This window comes from Lissotriton helveticus, chromosome 7 (genome assembly GCF_964261635.1).
Source record: "Lissotriton helveticus chromosome 7, aLisHel1.1, whole genome shotgun sequence".
Taxonomy (NCBI): domain Eukaryota; kingdom Metazoa; phylum Chordata; class Amphibia; order Caudata; family Salamandridae; genus Lissotriton; species Lissotriton helveticus.
This window is the reverse complement of record NC_136068.1, coordinates 937,061,292-937,084,190: the sequence shown is the minus strand read 5'-3', so window position 1 is coordinate 937,084,190 and position 22,899 is coordinate 937,061,292. Positions and strand designations below refer to the sequence as shown.

Below are 22,899 nucleotides of genomic sequence, written 5' to 3'. Positions count from 1 at the left end.
AAGGGCCGGACGGTTGTCCATGAGCAGGGTCCCTTGTAAGGAATTTACTGTTATTAAAAGTGCACTTTTTAATGCAGCTGGTGCACGTAACTTATCTGCTGTGGTAAATGAGTATTTTAGTTTTCAGGTTAATCTTTTGGAAAATGTTCTGCAATCTCCATTTTCAATGTTTTCTACCATTCTGTTGGCTCTTGGCAAACTCAGGTATGCCTGTGATATCTACAGGTGGTGTTTGCAGGTAGCCTCACAGATTCAAACTTGCCTGGTGGCCGCGGTGAGGCTTATGAAAAGTGCAATGTAATTTGTGGCGACTTAAACAAATTTGATATTTGATGTTTAGTTTCTAAATCTGCATTTTATACAAAGATACACTGATTAAAAATGCAAGTGGCTCCCGCTAGCACACAAAGTGCTATGTGCAGCTGTTGTGGTGACCTGTGAATGAGATGGATAGAGGTAAACACGTGTTACCGGGCCTTCTTGGGAAAGTCCAGTTTTCGCCTACGGAAGGTATCCCACACTGATTATGCAGGTGAGTGATATTCTGTCCTCACTTTGAGCAAGGCAGACTCTCATGCCTCAAGCCCAGCACGGGGCCTCTTTCTGTGCTCTGTCTCATTACATGAGATCTCATTGATGCATACGTGGAGCAAGGGAGCTCTTACCTAGGGGTTTAAGCCCTTATCTACTTGAATTTCAGGGAACCACAAGGACGTTTACTGGCTTGTAGAAAACTCTCACTAAATGTTGCTGGGGTAACTTTTCAATAAAGGTGAGTGTGCATTAGTTGAGAGAGACGGTATGAATGGCTATCTTTAGGTCTAAAAACTGCACCTGTCATCTTTGGGACCACAAACTGCAGGAATGAGCTGCCTGTGCTTGTAGAAGCTGGCTGTGAAGCACCTAAGCTGTAGATTTCTCCATGCTCCTCAGAGAGGACAGGCAAGCCTGTTCTTCTATGCAAGAATCCCTTTGGGACTAAACCTGTTTACCAGGGTTAACTGGTCAGCTCAGCATCTTCCAGTGCACCCGACCAGTAATGTAGGCTTCCAGTGGGCGTTACTGTAGCAAGAAAGACGGGTGCTCGTAAGTGGGGTCCCAGGAGAAGAAAAAAATCCCGGGACTGCAGTGTACCTCCCCAGTAACCTGTAAGGCTTTGAATTATGACTTATTTCCTTTGCTTGGCTTTTTCAAAGAGATATTTGTACCTGGATTTTTCTGCCTGTTTTGCAGTAATTACAGTTTGTGAACTGCAGATTTTCTTGGACTGAAATTGATAGAAGCTAACCATTAATAAACTTAGAAATAGAACAACTTTCATTGGAAGAAAAGGGTGATGTGCCATAATAAGATAAAGATGTTTGCTCCTGCACTATCCACCAACCTGGCTTGTTCAACTTTTACAAACAGAAGTATTCCAGGATGATATTTAACGAGAGGCCCCCCCTCCAAACCTCTCTGCTGAGTATTGATTAAAGCCTCCGCTCAGTCGCTCATCAGAATTAGTACCAGAGCTTGGATTAAACTTGTGCATGGCTGCTTTTGCCTTTCAGTCCACCACTGCCACCCTCCACCATCTCTAATAAAAACATAATTCTTAGCACTCACCACAGCACCTTGTTAGGGAGACTCATCAACCCAGGCCCTGTAAGGTGTGCTGCTGCGCGCAGGGCCGGTCCTAGGCATGGGCGGTATGGGCAGCTGCCCAGGGCCTTGCGCTCAGGGGGCCCCGCCGCCGGCCCCGCAGAGTAGACCACAGAGCAGGGGGCCCGATATGAAATGCAGGAAAAGCGCTGCGCGCACTCGCGCAGACAGTAAGGCACTTAGAGGGGCCTCACATCTTCCCTTTTGCCCGGGGCCTCAGAAGGCCTAGGACCGGCTCTGGCTGCGCGTGTAATTATCACTCAGACTCGTGCGTATAGTTTACTTGCGTGGTCGCGACTCCTCGAGCCGAGCCACGCCTCTTTATTTTATGTACGCGCATGGCATCATGCGCCAGCGCTAGTGCGTCACCTCCGGGCGTGGGTAGACTGAACCTCTACCCCGCCGGAGGATATTCCTTTCAACCTTTATTAAAGAATAAACAAAACATCAATATGTTGATCTGTTACCAGTTCCGGGCGGACCATCTGCTCTCAGTTCATACCCAGTCACCGGTCACAGTCTGCTGCGAGTCTCTGGTTCTTCACACCATGAACCCTGCCAGACGGGAGGAGGGAGCCAGATTGCTCCTCAGGCCGTATCTGGAATGCTCTCCCCATGAAGATGATAGGGATGGGGCCACTTCCTGCGAGACCCGGTCCTCCGGAGATCTCACAGGGGAGTCGGACAGTCCTCTGTCTGGAGTTCCAAGCGGTGATGGTGTTCCTCGCTCAGACATTCGTCATCCTGGGTGGCTTCCATTATAGCTTCAAGGCTTATCGGAAGTAGTCTGAACCTTTCTGCTATGAACCTGACGTATGCCTTGGTGTCCTCGGCATCCTCCTCCTTTGCCTTGGTTGCGGCCCTCGGATGTCTCGAGAGGTAGTCAGCTGGGTTGGATGAGCCTGGTTTGTATTCCACCCAGTAGTCATACCCTTGCAGTTGAAGGATCCATTTCTCTATCCTTGGGGGTGGCTTTGATGCAGATCCTTAAAATAGTGGGATGAGGGGCTTGTGGTCGGTGGAGATTGTAAATGGGTGTCCATACACGTAACCGTGGAAATGCCGTCAGGCCCAGTGGATGGCGATTGCCTCTCTCTCTATCTGAGAGTAGCGCTGCTCCGTGTCTGTTAGGGATCGGCGCGCATATGCAGTTGGAGCCCATTCATCATTGCATTGTAGCTGGGTGAGCACTGCCCGTAGCCTGTAGGGACTGGCATAAATGGCGACATTGGTGGGCCGGGCTGGGTCGAAATACAACAGCGTGGTGTCCGCTGAAAGGGCTGCTTTAGTGTCTTTTAATGCTTGTACTTGGTCGGGGCCCCACTGACACGTGGTGGTGGCCTTCATCAGCTCTCTGAGGGGCTTAGTGAGGTTGAATAAGTCCGGGATGAAACGCCCAAAGAAGTTTACCATCCCTAGGAAACTCCGTACTTCCGAGATGTTGGAGGGTGCCGGGGCTTCCTGAACATCTCGCGCCTTGTCAGGGTCTGGGGCTACTCCTTTGTCTGAGAATGTGTAGCCAAAGAAGCTGATCTTGTTCTTCAAGAATTGGCACTTTTCTTTGTACAGGGTGAGCCCGGACTCTTTGATTCATTGGAGAACACTGAGAAGTCTTCGTGGTGGTCTCCCATTGACGATGCGTATACCAATAGGTCGTCACTCACATTCAAAACCCCGGGGAGTTCCCTGAGGACTTCTCTGATGGTGTTCTGAAACACCTCAGCGGCACTGGACATCCTGAAGTTGAGACGCCTGCATCTCCTGAGGCCGGCGTGGGTAGAGAATGTAGTGATGTATCAAGAGTCCGGATGTAGGGGCAATTGGTGATATCCTGAACGTGGGTCAATCTTCGCGACCCACACCGCGCCGTTCAGTTCTCCCAGGATGTCATCGATGGTAGGTGTTAAGTGGCGTTCCCTTTTTACAGCTGCGTTTGGGAGGCTCATGTCGACACAGATGCGGACCTGCCCCGGCTGTTTTGGCTTTCTCGCCACCACGATCAGGGACACCCGTGGAGTAGACCCGCTGACCTTCTCTATTATACCTTGCCTCTCCAGTGCTTCTAGTTCTTCTTCGACCTTTTGTCGCAGGTGGAATGCGATGCGCCTGTGCCTCAGCGCTACCGGTTGGACTGACGGGTCAATGTGGAGATAGACCTCTTTCCCTTTTAGGCATCCAATGCCCTTGAAAACGTCGTCAAACTCCTCCATGATGGCCGCTAGTTCCTCTTTTTGTACTGCAAGAGCAAATTAGATCAGTTTCAGCTCTTCTGCTGTCTGTCTGCTTACCAGCATTCCACTTCCTTCTTTGGTCACATACACTGTGGTGGGGATCTCGAGGTCCTGATGCCTAAGTTACGTTTTCAAACATCCCAAGAGTGGGATGGGAGTCTTCAGTCCGTAGGCAAATACCAGAAGCTTTGCTTCGCGCAAAGGTGGGGGTGGACTCAATTGGTTATATACGTTGGCAGCCATCAATTCAATCGAGGCCCCTGTGTCTATTGTGGCCCTTCCGTCTTGGTGGTGAATCTTGAGTCTTCACTTTGGAGGCCACCATCTTTTCTGTTGTGGTTGATCCACTGCGAACACATAATGGACGGGGTAGTCTCCCGTGTTGTCGTCCATATCTTCGCTGTCTGGCGCTTCGGCTAAAGTCTGTGCCGTTTCTTTTCGGGGCTTCGATGACCTGCATACTGCCGCCAAGTGGTTCATCCACCCGCAGGCTGTGCACCGCTTCCCTCTCGCTGGGCAGTCTTGCATGCAGTGGGGCATGCCTCCACAGTAGCCACATTCTTTCTTCCTATCTTGCGGACTTTTTCCCAGTATTTGGTGTGACTTGGCTTTCACCGCGTTCACCTTCTCCGCCACGTCTACCTGTTACGTCTTGATGGGGCGTTGGAAGGTGGCTTTCATGTGGGATGCTCTGGCCTTAGATAGTTCTTTTGACCGTCCCAAGGTGAGGATGTCAGCCAAGGATTTACCAGACTCCTGGAGGATGTTCTCTCTGAGCTTAGATGAGTAGTACCCTTGAATTTTCTGGCCCCTGATCTCCTCTTGTTCGTCCTGGAAACCGAACGTGCTGGCAATTTCCTTCAAACGCCAATGGAATGTGTCCAAGGACTCTTCCTGCTTGGCCTGGCGAAAAATGAATATTTCATAGTCCCTGTTCGCCATTGGCTCAAAGTGTGCATTGAGAGCATTGAGCAGCGTCACATACGTTTTGGGAGTGGCCTCCGCCAGCGTTTTGCAGATGCAGTGTATGTCCTTACCCCCTAGGTGGAGGAGTAATGCCCTGCGCCGGTCGCAAGCTATACCTGCCCCTTCAAAATAGATTTATAGATGATCAGTCCAGTCCCTCCATCGAGGGGCAAGGCAGGAGGGGGCGCCGTCTAAGATGAAAGGCTTGATGGCCGGGATCGACGCCATCCTGACTCAGCTGTGGTCACAACTCGCGGCACGTGTACTGTCCTTCTTCTGGACTGGGGTGGCAGCTGCCTGGCCGAGATCAACTGTGGCACAGCTGGGCCTTGTCGCCGCGTGTCGAGGACACTTAGCTTGTCTTCTGCCCCGACTTCCACCAGGGGCGCTGGGTCAACCATGTGCGTGGACTCAGGTTGATTGGGGGCGAGGGTGGACCACTTGCCCCACCCACAGGTACTCACGATGGCTGCAGGGCCTTCACTGGTGACAGCAGGCTAGTCTTGTCAGTGGCTGCAGGCCTGCAAGTAATGGCAGCAGGCTTGCACTGTCTGACTGGCTCCTCACGTGGCTCCAGGGCTTTGATGATAGGCTGCAGGCTTGCTCTCAGTGTTGCTGCAGGGTTCCACCTTCAGGCACAGGCCACTCACGGTTGCCAGCTGATTCTGAGAGCGACGTGAGCTTGTCACAGCCTTGTAACCAGTGTAATGTGTGCCGGGGCGCTAGTGCGTCACCTCCGGGCGTGGGTAGTCTGAACCGCTACCCCGCCACAGTAAATTACAGGCCCCTTCTAAAGCAGTGACGTTTCGAGTGAGGGTTCAGTGCTGACATGATCGAAATGCCGAATGACCCTTAAAGCGCCTTGGATAACCTATGCCAGCGTTTCAAGGTTCCTCCGATCAGGACTTCGTTTATTTATTAAGCAATTTCTGCTACTCGACAGTCCATTGAGCGGGTGGTTGCAAGGGGAAGTAACAGCCAGAGCTGCCGAGTCTCGTCGTCAGCTCAACCTCCTTTGTTTCTGAGCAAATCATTTAATCTCCAGCACTTTAAAAATGAATCTGACATTGTGTGATGTAAATATGTGCTCATGTAAGACTTTCTAACGTGCTTGGATCAAGTTAGCGCTATATGAAAACTGCAAAAGAAATCGAGGACAGTTCTGTAAATACAGGTTTAGGTGGCGCAGAGTGTGAGCGACTTTAGTTAGGCTAAATTGAGTGTTGTTTCTCGTGTCACCGGCAAAGAAGGGAAAGAGGAACTAAGGAGGAGAACTGTTCAGTACCTCTAAAGGAAATTAAGAAAGACATTTCACAAAGCCACCGAATATTTCTCTCTTTTCCTGTGCTTGTTTGACTGCCCATACAAAGCAAATTATATGAAAAGTGAAGTGGTTGAAGTATTTATGGCTCTACTGCGCTCACTGCATGCATGTTGCAGCATGTGTAGTCTTTTTTCTGTTTTCTATACTGAAGGTAGGATACCAACAGAACATTGTTTACAGTCAGTGTTTCTACTTATCCAAGGCCCATGCTATCGTTCTGCAGCGTTGCATCATAAAGCGGTTGTGATGCGCATACTTTGCCTTCGTCTGCCATCTAGTGGTAATATGAACAAAAGGTCAAACAATTTTGTGAAACAACCTCTTCGGCACCAACAGTTATTTTCTATTCGAACTTTAACATAACATCAACTATAATTTCGTCTGATTCAGCACCTTCTACAGATTTCTGTATCTGTATGTGCCGAGGAACTCGCAAGTGCCCTTATGTGTTTTTTTTTTCGTTTTCTTTTTAGCTGAAGCAATATTATAGTCTATTAAAGTATTAACAAAAGAGGTTTCAGTACACCCTCACATCTGAAATTCATTATTTGAAGTATTTCTCAAATTAAGTTATCAAGGAAAAGGAGGCACCATGAAGTAAAGTAATTGCCTAAGATCACATTGTTTGAGCAAACAGGGAAGCCGTAACAGTGTGTGCAATTAGAGACCAGAGGGATATAATGTACTTTCGTCATATCCAACATCAATGGACAGTGCTTTGTGTTTTATTTTTAAAGAGCCAAAACAATGCCCTGTGTTAAATAAATACACCTATAGTATGCAGGAAATCTGCCTTTTCTGCATAGTCACCATGGATTTTTTGACCCTGCTGGACGGCATTTTTGCTGGATTTAGAACTCCATGCACTTTACCCCTACTAGCCAGTAGAAAAGTGCCTGTGTTTCCCCTTTAAACATGGTCCACTTGGCATATTCTTTCTTGATATATTTAACTTACCTAAATATAAAAGTCCAGGGTATATGATGCAAGGTGTACCCGGAGCCTGGAAGGTAATTACCTCTAGTGAACCGTAGCACCTATTGTGCCTTTCACTACTGTGGCAGTGCGAACATGGCTTCAGGCCTACTATTGTAGCCTGATTGCTGCACTTTTAAACTTGTAGCATAACCTGTAAAACAGGCCCTTTTTGACAGGAGAAAGCCTTCCTTTTAAATTTAAATAAGTCACCCTTTTGTAAGCCTTATAACCCAAAAGGTCGGGTGCATACTATTTAAAAGTGAGGCATGCAGAAAAAAATATATTACCATGTCTCTACAGTAAAAAGGCCCAAAAACTATTTTCACTGCGGCAAACATAGTTGTTCTATGTATAAAACCAGAGAACATATTAAAATACTAATACTGTATCTCAGGAATGGAACTATCTAGAAAAATAAATAAACAAGTATTTTTGATATTTATCCAATTTAAGGATAAAGTCAGATTTTTAGTATATATTAAGGAAGAGTAACTTTTAAAAAGTTACCTTTTCTCTTCCTGAAGTTCCTGGAAGTTTATTTGTGCTTGTTCTTAAACTTCTCCCAGCTAGAGATTAGCATTTAAATTGGTGTGAAAACAGTATGAAATGCCATCCCAGGAGCAAAATATAGACTGATCTGAATGGGCAAAAATGACTCCTCTGACTTCAGCAGAATATGCAGAGCGGGATCTGTGGGCCTCCTTTTGACACTATAATGTCAAATCCTACTTGGCAGGACTCTTAAGCCGCATGTAAACAGTGGGGTGCTATCGGAAGGCAGTGAACAGGATTTCAAGACCATTCTTATGGGCCCGATTTGTAGTTGCTGAAGGACCCTGCTTGTGTCCAACCGGACTTCTGTCTCTGGGTTTCATTTGAGTACAGTACCTGCTTCAGCCTGGATTTTAGCATTAGATGTGAGCAGACTCTAGCCTTACCTTACTACATTCCCCATAGTGTGACCGAAAACATTTGCCCTCTCAAAATTGCCCTCCCACATGGCATTTTGAGCCTGTTTGCACGAGGCAAACTGGATCTACTGAAAAAGAGGATAGGGTTGGCCTCCTGTAACTTTTATTCCATTGGTTAGGGTGTCCCCCAGGAGTTATCCCATCCTCTAGCTGGCTGCAGGCATAAATATGGGACCTCCAGGCACCCGCTTCACAACACTTTATAGACATGCAGAAGTTCAAACCAGTGACCTGAGAGGTGCTCTGGAGAGCTACACCTGTTCTCTCTTGTAGCCAGGACAAAAAAGTGGTCTTTAATGGTCAGTTGGCTGGCCTCCTGTGTGGCTATAGAGAGACCACAAGCTGCCAAGGCTTTTCCTGAAAGTACCAAGCTCACCACAGGCAACTGGACCTGGACTAGACCCTGCAGTTTACCTGTGCCTGACACACTGTGGTACTTTAAGTGTCTCCCCTGAGGTCCTGGGGGCTTAGAAGTGGGACTTAAAAGACAAAATTAGAAGGTAAAATCTTTGATCAAAACGAACCTGGTCTGTATATCCAACCTGCACCATCATGGTGAATCTGAAACTGTGCCTTGGTTCCGGTCTACCACGACCATAGACTATAATTGGTGCTTTAAGCTTTTTGGTACTATTTTGCCTTAAATCTTTAAAAGTTCATATCTCCAGTTCCCCATATTGGCTTTTTGTAACTGTTATTGTATGTTACTCTGTCTTTGGGTCTCGGCTAGAAGCGCTCCAAGCGCGTTCTCGCCAGAGAACCATAGTCGTCGGCTCAGCGGACAAGACCCGACAAGGAGTGGAGACAAGAGCTGGCCACGCGCGCAGCATTGTCTATGGCGGAAGCGGATTCAGACGCACGCCTTGGGATTGGGTCGCGCGTGTGAGCTTGTAACGTAGACAGCTCACGCGCGCGACCCAATCCCAAGGCGCGCGTCTGAATGTCGGGCAGGCACGGAGCTCACAGGCGCAGGGCGCAGGGGTTCACGGGGAGCACAGAGGGCCTTCAGATATAGTTGCTCTGACGTCAGCACAGCTCTCCAAGGATGGAGGCAGGTCGCCCAGGAATAACTCGCCTGGTAAAAGGCCAGGGATCAGATTAACAGACTGGTAAATAATTGTATCCCTTTTACTTACAAGGAAATTAAAAGCTGCAGCACTCAGTTGCTTATCCGGGGGCTTTATCCCGGGCCCCTCCTGCTCTTCTCTCGTGGCAGCGTCGCCGAGTCCCGCCAGTCACCCTCTCTGACCTGAATGCTTTGCTCCATTTGCGGCCATGGCCGCCCTCAGTAAGGCAACAGAAAGACAGCAAACCACTTTGAGGAGCAGGAGGGTGTTAGCTGCTTTAGCGAGGGAGTCGGCAGAGTGCAGTAAATGGAATATGCGAGGAAAGTAATACAGCGGGTATACACACTGCTCCCTAAGTGTTTCATCTATAATTGTATACAGTGCTTACTACCTCTGAGGAGGCGTTGAAGCGCTTTACGGCAAGTAGAACGCTTCTCCAGAACACAAGGTTATTGGTTAATCTAGTAGTTAATGTTGGTTGTTGCAATTAGTCATTTCCTCTAAGCATTCACTCCTGTAATGTTTTATAGATTGTTAATACCAGTAGTATGTGTGGCGCTGTACTCCTGATGTCATACTGTTGTACACAGGGTCGCTGACTTCTGAGTGCTCTTGCTGTGTAGTGACGCTCCTGACGGTGCAGGCTCTGTTGCGGTGCTGCTCGACTTGAGCATGGTGTGTGTGGGTTTTCTTTTGTTTGTCCCGGCAGACTCGTTATCTTCCCCCAGCTCTTTTTTTTCACGGCGGGCTGCGACATTAATCACCCCTGCGAGTGACTTGAGAATACTGACGTGCTTCGTGAAGTATTTGGGAAAACTTTGTATGGTTTTAATAAAAGTGGTACGAAGTGTTTCTCATCTGGCAATGTGTGCGTGCCTTGACCTGCGCGCGCGCCTCAGGCACGGGCTCACAATTTAGCACGAAAAATGTGTGGATGACGTGAGGTGGGGTGGGGTAAAAACAATAGGTGATCGGAAAAAGCCCTATTTGCGTGAAATTGTTGGTGAGTAAAATACTTAAAAAACGATTAGTCTTCGAGGTCATCACCTCAGGCACGGGGCTGACACAGTTATTCACACAGCTCTGATGATGCACCTCAGGCAGGGTCTCACAGCTGTTATTATTATTCACACAGCTCTGATAATGCACCTCAGGCACGGGGCTGACACAGTTATTATTCACACAGCTCTGATGATGCACCTCAGACAGGGGCTCACAGCTGTTATTATTCACACAGCTCTGATGATGCACCTCAGGCACGGGGCTGACGCAGTTATTATTCACACAGCTCTGATGATGCACCTCAGGCACAGGCTGACGCAGTTATTATTCACACAGCTCTGATGAGGCACCTCAGGCAGGGGGTCACAGCTGTTATTATTCACACAGCTCTGATGATGTAAATGACAATGCCATTTATTTATGATTTAAAAAAAAAATCATGAGCAATGCCAGTAGCTCTACCTTTAATTCTGCCGAGACCATTGCATTGTAAATGCCTGTTTTCAATTTGTTTGGGATTTTTATTTTGACCACATTACTGTTTTGGTACTGTATAAGTAATTGACATATTGTCCTAAGATAAGCCTGTTTGCTCTGTGCCATTGCTACCAGGGGGTTGTGCTAGGGTTAAGTTAGTGTCTTTGAGAGTTCACCCTGACATGGTTTGTGATTCTTTTTTTTTTTTTTTAATAATCCAATTTCTTACATCAAGCTGACACAAAGGCTTTCTAGTAAATAAGTACAAAGTTATGTTAAGTATTAATGCTAATATCACCACGGCTTCCTCAAACTTCAAAAAAAGAGACTGTCAGGACAGGCTCAGCACCTCAGAGAAGGCAATTGCACAAATTAGAAAAAGAATTGGACATCAGAGAGCCCAAGCAACAGGTCGTGGCTGAGGCTAAAGTGGAGTATAGAGCTGTGTTGTAGCCAGACTTTAAAACGGAGCTCATGTTCGGTTTTTTAATTTTTTTTTATTTATGGGCCATGCTGGAGAGAGGGATTGGTCGGTGGCTCTGTTCAAATGGGCTAATCGGTAAGATACTGTTGAGTGCAGTGAAAGTGCTAGACGAAGGACATAATGTGGTTTGAAAAACACTAACAAAACATCCCTTTCTCGTCCTCCTTCACACCACAAAGTCCATACGATCAACCTGGCTAAAACCCTCCTCCACTCAAGTGAGAATGGCAGGCCGAAGCCGTATTAAGTCTTGGTTCGTTTTGCAGCTTGAACTGAACCAGACGAGCTTTCAGTGGCTCTCCAACCTCTGTACAGCAGTTACGCAGTGAATTTGTACTTTGACAGAATTTTATTCACTCAAAGGACTGCTTCAGTCTGGGAATACGTTCATTATTTGAGGAAGATTCTAACATATTTCGCTATTTTGTGATTTATTTATTTTCTCAGGTTCGATTAAGTTTTATACTTGAACACTTGGCTCAAGTCTTGTTCTGGCTGTAATTCTGAACTGGAGTGGGATACGAGGTGCCCATTATATTCAATTTATCACTGCCCTTTACTGCCAACCGGCAAAGGGCCCATTAGCTTGCTTGTATTTGGTCTGTGGCACTCCTGCTCTGCTTCTCTACGGGTGCAGTAGTTGAGAGGCACAACTTGTTTGTGCTCTACTAGCCATCAGATTATGATGAGAAGACTAGTCTCCTTTGCAGTAGGCTCCAGGTATAGGTACTACTAAGATGAAGGGAAAGTTGATTGGTAAGGAGAAAAATGCTGTCTCTGAAGGAAATATGAGTCGAGGCTCCACTGAAGTAGGATACAAAAAAGATTGTGCAGCAGCTTACTACGTTTGTGCCAAATCTTTAAGGCTACCAAATCACCATGTCACTAAGGATGCAGTGATCCACTTTTGGGCTTTAGGTGAAGAACCACATGCATTCTCGGAGTTGTAGTTCTGGTTTAGCTAAGTTAATTCACTTAAATAAGTCACCTGAAAGCAATGACTTGTAAATGAAAAGCCCAAGATGTTTGGTTATACTCCAACGTGGGGCCTGCCTCGTCACTACCTGCTTTGAGAGCCATCACCTTGCACAAGGACTTCCTGCAGTACAGCTGGAAAATGGAATTTAAAAGGGAACCACCCCAAACCCATTCCAGAAACATAGACAGTGGATCCACATCCCCTGTTTAGAAAATGAGTTATGAAGATAAAATCATGCCATCTCACCTTGTTTTAGTTCCAAGTTCTTCTTGACCAAGGAAAGGAGTGCTCTGCCAAGTACTCGAAGAGCTGCTGTGATCGTAGCTGCTATCTGCATGCCCCTCGGACGCCCTGATATGAGGGGATATCACCTGAAGTCTGGGCAACTTGCTGGAGAAGGTGCAAGTCTGTCTAATACTTAGAAGCCTGCCTGCCTGGAAGGAGATACACTCTGGAAGGATACGTCGACCAGGTTCCCGGCATATGGAACACCCATAAAAAACAACTGACATCAGGAGCAATGTATGAACCAATCCAAACAGTGTGAGGTCACCTGATCTCCCTGCACACTGCATGTAGTGAACTGCATGAAGAATCCACAACACCAGTGAAGCATGCCCGAAGGACTTATGCTGCTGTTGCCTGATATATGGCGTATCTTGTGAGACATCTTCACCACCATAGAAGAGGATCAGCCCCATGGACCAGAGGCGGCAGCTGGCACAGACAAGCACCTGTCAATCAGGTCTTCCACGTTGTTCCTCCCATGGGCCAGATTTCGTAGCAAGGCCACTGCCCGCAGTCATTGAAGACACCACCAGTGCAGTCCTTCTGAGCGCACCATTGAATGCTGTGTTTCCGCAGAGCAGGTAATATGAAGCCTAAGACTGATTGACTATGTCGAACACATAGGGATAAACATGCTGTTAGAAAGTTACCATTAGCCAGTGTGAACTCTTTAGCTCAATAACGGATTTAACTGACCTATTAATGGTCTCTTGTGATAATAACTTAGTGAACTCAGACGTGTGCCTAACCTTTGCCTATGACCATATCTTTGATAAGTCACTGTAGATAGTGGTGGCATCTTACACATGGGAAAGGTCACTGTAGATGGTGTGGCGGTAACTAGAGCATTTATAAATAACAATAGAACCCTGTGCCTGAACAGTCCATCAACTTATGCAGTATTTTGTTTTGCTGCAACCTTAAAGTAATTTGTCTTTCTAAGATAAGAACTGGGTTGGTCAGTGTATTTTTGTGTCTGTTGTTTGACTGTTAGAGTACTGGGTGTCTGTCCTACTCACTGTCCCCCTGAGAAGTGTTTGAATGTTGACCCTCATTATCCTGAGAGTTAAGTGCAGAAATTGTGTACTTGGACCAGTTTACAGAGTCATAGCGGAACAGACTCTAGGACACAAGCGGCAAACAACCCAAGCCACCATGGTTGGGTCGCATTAACCCTTGCCTGCCCTGTGGCTCCCTGAATGGGGTCTTGGGGTCTGACATTAACTATTAACATTTGCTTCATTACTGTTACTATGCCTCTCAGTTCATCTCCCGTGTTAATTTGTTTTGTAGTTCCTCTTAGTCGTTATTTCAAATGGCCAAAGCTCAGAAAGCAAATGCATTGAAGCTACCTAATGAAATATTGATGAACAAAACACTGCAACACAGGGCAGCAAGAACAGCTAATGTTGCATAACAAAGTGCACAGAAAGGTCCTTTTCTAAAGCTTATTATGCTGTATATGAAATTAGCTATATCACTGTTTGACAATTTTTTTGGGCCAGTAAACGACATATGCCTTACGCCACACAACAGTAATGGTTAGACCAGTGTCACCGAGAAATGACAAGGAATACACATCTGCACATCAAGGCCAAACAATATGCCAAAGAAACGTGGAATCAGCATAGATAAAGAAGGAGAACTCTATGTTGGCTTCTTTAGCTTTAAGAATAATATTCATAAAGTCGCAAGACAAACAAGTGTTAGAAACCCTTGAAATGACTAGAGTTCCTGCCACAAGACCTGAAAGAGGAAGCAGCTGCTCTCGTACAATAAGAACAAGTAGTTTAAAATAACTGTATTAAAGTGGCATTAGATGAGGACGGAAAAACCATAGCAGATTTCGACACCGGCATCACATTGCCCAACCATACTTGGTTAAGGATTTCCGGGTTTGGGCAGCAGAACAGTATATGCATAAACATAACATTTATTAGTAATATGCTACTTAGTACATGTTTATGAGGTGCTGCCCAAGATCGGGGCTCAGATTTATATGGCCACGCCTGAGCTATTTAGTCATGGGTATTTTTATAAGAAGTTCTGGTTCTAATTACAAAGGTTGCTACATGCCCATTGGAAGCAGAATAATACATTCAACAGAAGCATTCTCTGTATTTCCTGTTACCAAAGAAATATGGCAAACTGAGATATCTACGAAACAAAAAGACTTGAAAGAGATTGCTTAAATTGAAGATTGCTCCTTTACTCTTTGGAGAACCATGGGAAGATGTTTATTTTCACATCCCAGACACAAGAAAAATGTGCTTTAATATCACAGGAACGTACTCTTTATGCATGATGTTCACATGAATACCATGGTATTTGTGGGCCTGTAATACAATATTCAGTATCAACAATAGAGCATTGATAGTTCTGTGTTGCAGTATTACCAGGGAGTAGGAAGTTGGGTTACTGGTTCGGGGGGTGAAACCACCTCAAGCAGGTTGAGGGAGGTGAAACCGTACTCAAGCAGCAACCACAAATCTTGTCAGGGTGAAAAACAAGCAAACCCCAAATTAACCTGTATTCAAACCTCTGGTAGCTTAACACAAAAGCAGTCAGGCTTAACTTAGATTCAGCGTGTAAAGTATTTATGCAGCACTTCAAACAATAATAAAGTGAAAACAGAACACAAGAAAAATCCCACACCAATTCAGACAAATAGACTAAAATCTAATACAATATTTGAGACCAAAATGACAACTATCCAATCATTAGAACCAGAGTTAAGCAATGTTAAAGATTTAAGAGAAAAGATTGCCTAAAAGCACAAAGAGCAAGCTGAGATTATCTGGTCGTGCCAGACTGGGACAAAGTCACAAGTTCAGGCCAGTCATGATGGGGCACGGGCAGGATACAGAGACCAGCTTAGGCCCACTGAGCAAAGTACCTTAAATCCTAATTGTGGAGCATTGCGAGATCACTCGACAACCATGCGTTGTGCAGTGGCAATTCCGAGGAAGCTTCGGGACTGTGATATGGAGTCCTGCATAGTCATCGAGAATGCTGTCGATGAGGGGCTTGCAATGCAAAGTCCTGCGTCAAGGATGCATTGCGCAGTGGCACTTCTGAGGAAGCTTCGGGGGGTGTAATGCGCAGTCCTGTGTCGTCATCAAGGATGCCGTAGTTGAGGAACTTGCAATATGAAGACCTGCATTGAGGATGCATTGCCCAACGGCGGTTCAGATTAAGCTGCAAGCTGCAATGCAAGGAGCTGCATTGGGTATGCATCGCGCAGCGACTGTTCTGATGCAGCTGCAAGGAGATGGGTTCAGGACTGAGGTGGCACCACTTGAGAGGGTAGGACTCCAGGTGCTGGGTTCAAGGTGGTTGGAGCACTTTCTATCCCTGAGGCTCTGAGCAGGAGGCCTGCCAATTAGCTCTTGAAGTGACTGTGATGGTCTTGGGTTTAAGATGCAGGTCCAGTCCTACTCACTCAGGCAGAAGGGCAACAGGCCCAAAGAGTAGCAGTCCTTCTTGCACTGCGGCACCTCAGTCCTTTTGAGACTTTCTCAGGTCTAGAGGTATGCTAAAGAGTTGGGTCTGAGGGTCTAATATGTATACCTGGTGCCAACTTTGAAGTAGGAGAAGGTTCTGGAAGTTTCCACCCCCAGAGGTGCTTGGAAATTCCTGCCTCTCTGCCCTGGCGCCAGTTTGTCTGGGGGCACAAAAGGGTGTGCTCCGGCATAGGCTTTCTGATATGTGTTAAGAGCCAGCTTCCTCCTCTCAAGTTAGAGATTGCCCATCCAGCCAACACCCATTCCCCCTTTGTCTCAGTGTCTCAGAGCAATACACAAAGACCAAATGCCAGCTACACCCAGTCATGTGACTCATGATACAGGCAGTAGGCACCAAATGGTTAGGACAAGAAAACACCAACTTTCTAAAAGCTATATACCAAGGGATTGGGTCTAGCTACTCAACAGGGTTAGACAACTTGGAAATCTACATAAAGAACAATGTACCTTGTCTGAAATTATTTAGCCTGCTCACAAACTTTCACATACGTGAGCAAGACATTTAATTAGCATGACTACATTCTCATTACATAGGTTGTACTCAACTTCTTGTCTTCACATATTTTGCATAACAGATCATATACATTGGAAAACATAATCATCAGTCAATATCCAATGATCTTGAGTCACCCACAATTTATTTCTAAATTCTTTACAACAAATAATCAAAAGAAGGGAACTTACACTAATAAAGTGTTTTTCCATTGGTAAATAAGGAATTGAAAGCCTGAAAATACACAAATTAGATGATAAACTATCAGTGCTCTCTATATTGTTGTTTATGTAACTTTCTAAAAGTGGTATTTTCAGAATTGTGACTTAAAATCCTCTTTACCATTAAAGAGAGGTTTAGATTACAATTATTTAGACAACAAACTTGATATTCCTATTTCCTCCCAATTAAAAGTTAGCACTTATTAAATGTAAAAAAGTTTCCAAATGTTATCCTATGGGAGAGGTAAGCCTTGTAGTAATGAAAAACTAATTTAAGAATGTTTCGCTACCAGGACATGTAAAACTTAAAAGTACATGTCTGACTTTTTAAATACACTGCACCTTACCATCTGGGTTGTTGAGGGCCTATCCTAGGAGTGACTTATATGTATTAAAAAGGAAGGTTTAGGCCTGACAGAAGATTTATTTTGCCATGTCGCAATGGCAGTTTAAAACTGAGCTCACAGGCTGCACTGGCCGGCATGAGACATGTTTAAAAGGCTACTTAAGTGGGTCGCACAATAAGTGTTGCAGTCCCACTAGCAGCGTTTATTTTACAGGTCCTGGGTACATGTAGTACCACTGAGTACCACTGTGCTAAGGACTTACAAGCAAATTAAATGTGCCAGCTAGTTGTAAGCTTAAGTTACCATGTTTGTATAAGAGAGCAAAAGCAATTTAGCACTAGTTAGCAGTGGTAAAGTGTGCAGAGTCGTATAGCAAGCAAAAACAAAGTTAACAAAAACAGGAGGATAGAAGGCAAAATGTTGTGGGGAAAACCATGCCAATGACGTCAGGACCAACACAGGGGATAACAAGTAATCACCCTATGGAATGGGGGATAACATGAGGAAATTTGTCCAATTTCCGCATGTTATTTTGTTTCATAGAATGACTTTTACAGTAAATGTCATAAAGCTTTATTTGGTGCTTGCACAGTACAACATGTTTAGGGGCCTTTATTTGACACAGCATTTGATGGAATATCAGTATTTGAAGATTATACAGTCATTCAGTAATATAACTTCACAATTGCCGATATTATGGTCTCTGACAGTATACATGATCAAATTATTGCTCATAATGGTGGTTTAGTGCATTCTGTTTATTACTTAGTGACATGTTAAGGATACAACTGAGCTACATATGTCTGTTGTGTTTACTTTGTAAAAGAATAGTGCTGGAGTGCAAAGCTTTAATCAGATGTCCCCAGTTGGCGCTGTTTAAGGTCGAGTGCCAAATACCAAGGCTGCGTAGTCTTGATTCCACCTCGTGCTTCTTTAATCTACTAGTAAACTTTCCCTGCCTCTTTATCTGACTCGCTTGCAGGTTCTTTTTCATAACTGCTCACCCCTCGGCACTGTTTTCCATCTTACTCTTCCTCATTCTTTTCCCCTTTTGCTTTTTGCTTTCTCTTTCTCTGGATCAAAGTCTGTTGAGGAGAAATAAGTGCTAGTCCCCAAACATGAGTGCCTGTGAACCCCACCTGCAACCACCAACTCAAATTAAGCACTGCTGCTTGGTCAGTGGGAAAAGTCAAGGGGCTGTTTGGGAGAATTTAGTGGCTGTTTTTTTTAAAAAGAGCCGCAGGAGTTCGTATAACTCCTGCGAGAAAAAAAATATGAATTGATTTGGCATCGGCACTGCCATGACTTTAGGTTCTAACACTTTCACATCAAAAAATGATTTAACATTATGCTTTCCCAGACCCCATTCGCCTTCAGACAGGTGTCTGCTTTCAATTCGTGTCCAAAGTGTGTTAGGGCACGGCATGGACACGCGTTTATACAGACCCATTTGTGAAAATTTGTAGCACTTAGTCATTTCAAGAGCATGATGATCTGTTGAGTAAATATGGCTATGTTATCAGCTACATAACATAAACTTGCTAAACATGCCAAGAGCACATTGCACAAAAGCGGAGTCTTGGAGACAGCTACTTCTCAATCAAAGACTTCCTAAGACTCGCATCAATATGTAACGCAGCAGTATAACCTTTGTCCCTACCTCAGATGAACATCACTCCCTGGGATTCTGTGTCAAAAAGATACTCTAGTGAGTCTGTAACTGATCATGCTGCAAAACTACAAGTTAATTGTCTGCAGCACTGACCCTGGTGTTTAATGTTTGATAGAATGTGCCATGCCCAGCCTCACCTGTTTAACAGTTGCTGACAATGCCAATAGGTCTGGCTTATAACTGAAAGTGCCTCTTAGTGACTGTTGAGATACCCCATCATAAATGCCTTCTGCCAGTCGTTCTCGTACTCCTGCATCCATTCTTCCAACCATTGACTCATTCTTACCGTCAACCTCTCACCCACTCACCCAACCAAGATAAAACACACACGTAAACTAAAGAATTAAAAAGGTAAACAAATAGATTAAAAGCAGAAACATGTACATGTTGCAGCATAAACCTTGTGGGCATGTACTTGTAGTTAAGCATAAGTAAGAATTCAACATATGATTGAGCTGATAGCTTGGAATGGTATTATGTATAGTTATTAATTGTTTCATCAACCAAAGATAACTGATGTGTTGCTTCTAAATGTTGCAATCATCTTTGAATGGCAAAACAATGAAACACTATGGATACCACCCTTCAATATAGCAACTGATTTAGAAGCAGTGGTCAGGCAGGATGAGGAGAACTGCAGATAAAATGAGCAGTAAATGAGCTGCCCAGTTTAATTATCTTGGGAAAAAGAAGCAAAACCATGCACATTAAAAAAATATATTTTCAAAAGTAGAGGCAACAAAAATAGGAACCTGTAAAAGGAGAAATGCAAAACTAAAGATGTTTGTGCACAAGCCTTGGCACTGAATCCAACTGAGTTTTAGACTGATGTGCTCATATGATCAGACAAAATGCTGTCACTAAGAGGGCAAGAAAACCAATGGCTGAAGCGACATGAGTCGTTGGTCCATGCTGTATGTTGTCATGGGTGGAAACAGAATGTGAATGACACTTAAACCTACCAATGGCTGAAAAGGGTTGGCACAAAGTCCCTCTATGCTTGTGTGTGTATACATGTATTTTTATGATTTTGTTTTGTTTTAAAGCAGCTTGGCAGACTGCTAAAGCAGTCAGATGGGATCTAAAATGTACTTTATTTAATACACCACTAAATGCTAGTCATAAAATTTAAAACATGGAAAATTACAGTTGGCAAAAGTATATTAAACCCTTCATAAGGGGGCTAACAAGGATTCTCAAATGCAAAACATGTGCTCCCTGAGCTTAATATGCGACAATCACAAAAAGAAATTAAACCCTTGCATACTACATTAATTTATCATATTTCATGTATGAAAATTTATGTCTACAGGTCTTAGCACAGTGTCATAACAATCCATTCGTGAAGGCCTTTTGTGTATATCATCTGATTTCACTATAAATATGTCCGTTTTACTCCCTTTGACATATATTTTTGTAATGAAGAGAACAGCAATAGAGCTAATAAGCTCTGTAGGCTCCTCTCCATAATCAGTGCTGGCCTACTGTATTGGGCATAAGCTTTGCAATAAGGCAACCATCAGTCATACATGTGTAAAATCACAATTGTTTACAAAATTTCCATTGGCAGATTATACAGCTTCTCCTAAGTAGGCCTAACACAGATTCTCACAGTACAAACCTTCTACCATGAAGGTTTGTCAGATTAGTTAACCAACGCCCAAATCCTTGGCTCCCACGGTTTTCGGTGAGATTACATGTTAAAAAAATGCCTGTTCACAGGCTTTGCCACAATATATTAACAATACACTCTAAAACACCTATTGAATTTAGCATGCACTTTTCACAATAAATAAGGGACGCCTGCTGCCTTTGCTGTAACTTTTCATAATAAACCGATCAAACATATGGCATCTGTCTTAGCTTTTCCAAATGAACTAAAGAGGCATATGGCCATTATCATAACCAACTCAGGCCTACTGTATGTAAGATAAGCTTTTCCACAAAGGAACCAGTATATAGTCATACAATTTTATGTACAAAATTACATTATGCAAAACAGTATGCAACCCCTTCCTGAGAGAGCGGACAGGAATTCTTGCAGTGCAAATCTTCTACCCCAAGGGTTTGTCAGAAAGGGTAACGAACTCCACAATCCTTTCCTGCTACGATAATCTGTGAAATTTCATGCAAGAAAATACTTGTGTACAGGTTTTACCACGGTGTATTAACTATGCACTGTTACAGGCCTATTGATTTTAATAAATGCTTTGTGGGATAAATAAATCAGACTTACCACTTTGTCGCAGCTTTTCATAATAACTGACTTAGGGCATCGGACACATGACTTCATTGGTTTGTCACCAAATCCAGTGCAGACCTACTGTGCTGAACATAAGCTTGCCAACAAAACAAAGTGTAAAGCAAGCACTCTTTTACAGTGGAAGCATAGAACACCTGGTCTATCAAATGCTTTCATTATGAGAGACGAGTCACTCTGTAGGAAGAGCCAAAGCCATTCACTGCTTCTTAAAGCTCTTTTTTCCTGCTGATCACTTAAGGTGTTTAAAAGTAGGATATGCTTTTCTTATTCAGCAGCTCACAAAGTCGATCTGAAATGAAGACGATATCAAAGCATTAATATTATGGGGTCTGTCTGATGAGACTGAGATATAGTCATGAATGTTTCCTCAAGATGAAATGCATAGGTTTGCTTTTCATGCCATGCTTGTTCTTCTGTATATGAGAATACACGGTGAGATTTACCTAGCAGCAGTTATTATAATGTGCTGCGCTCAAGTGTGTGTTTGAAGAGGCAGAGTTTGTCTGAAAAGGGTATTAATGGAGTTGTAACAAGGAGGCTGGTAAATTGGTGCCTATGATTTGGTACTATCATAATGTTATCATTTTTTGGTGATTCGTTTTTTGAGACCCAGCTTAGTGGCTATCTCTAGTAAAACAAGCAATTGCAATACAATAGGTCTCGCATTTACACGAGTTTGAGCTATTGGCACTGTAAATGACAATGCCTTTTATTTATGTTTTGGTTTTTAAAACATAAATAAAAGGCTTTGTCATTTACAATGCCAATAGCTTAAACTTGCGTAAATGCGAGACCTATTGCATTGCAAATACTTCTTTTCTGTTTTTGTTGCACACTTCTCCTTGACAGGGGAGCGAGGAGGGGGGAGGAGCTGGGCTGTAAATCTGCATTCACTGTCCGGTGCCGTTTAGAAACAAAAGCGTGTATTGAAGCACAGCACTCACCTCGGCTTCTTAAATCTAAATTGAAAGAGACGCCATTTATAAATAAAGGCCCACGCTTGTAGTCAAAGCAGCGCCGTTCATAAATACATAAAACGGCATTATACATGCTGCTGCATTTGACTGAGCAATGAAAATCCAAAATGTGCAGTGCTGTATAAATGAAGCGGCCGTTGTGCTGGTACACGAGCCAAGGCAAATCAATAAATTGTGCTTACAAGACTTAATAACACATACTGTGTAACAACTGCAGTAAAAGGACCAGTCGCCATGGGAGGTTACAAATGAAGACAAGGCGGTACTAAGGAGGGACTAAAAAGCTTATTTATGAATCAGAAGCCAGCATTTACGAAGGACAGTGACACAGCCAATGACAAATATGGGCGGAGAGTGGGCAGGGCTTCTATTCCATACTCTACTACAACATGTCTCGCCGAGCAGCGTATGTGCGCTGACTATAGACTCAACCTAAAAGGCTTGATGATCTGCATTTTCAAGGTGATCTCTTCTCACTGTTTACAAGGTAATATATAGTTTTTCTTGTCCGAGCATTATTTGTGCCAAATAAATCAGTGTTAATGTTTGTGGGAAACGAGGTGAAAATTCAGGCCTGGGTAGAAGATCTTGGTTTACTTGCAGCTCCTGAGAAAGCCTTGCAAAAGCATAGATCCATTTTTGCTCCATTTTAATGTGCAAGGAGCTGTTGGGATGATTTCTCTCCTTAATATCTAGGGACAATCCTTTATTGCCTAAAGTAGAACAGATGACTTGTTGACAGATAGTTTGTTGTGGTAGCTTAATTGGTTGGATACATTGGGGTCTTCCTGGGTATATTTTTCCCCTATTCTTTTTTTACCTCAGTCAAACTCTCTCTGTATATGTTTTTTGTGTCTTCTATTTTCTTGGCGTAGCTTTATGGGGGCTGTTTGGGGTGTGACACCCCCCAAATAAATGCATTTTTGGAATGGTAGTTGGGTCGTGGGGCTTGAGTCGGGTCGACTATCTCTGTGTCAGTATTTCTTTCGCT

General features: G+C 44.3%; 1 protein-coding gene across 1 annotated transcript in view; it reads left to right on the top strand.

Moving 5' to 3' along the window:
- The window catches only part of FCHSD1 (FCH and double SH3 domains 1), a 316,141-nt gene that overhangs the window by 245,467 nt on the left and 47,775 nt on the right, over positions 1-22,899 (top strand). The window lies entirely within an intron of this gene.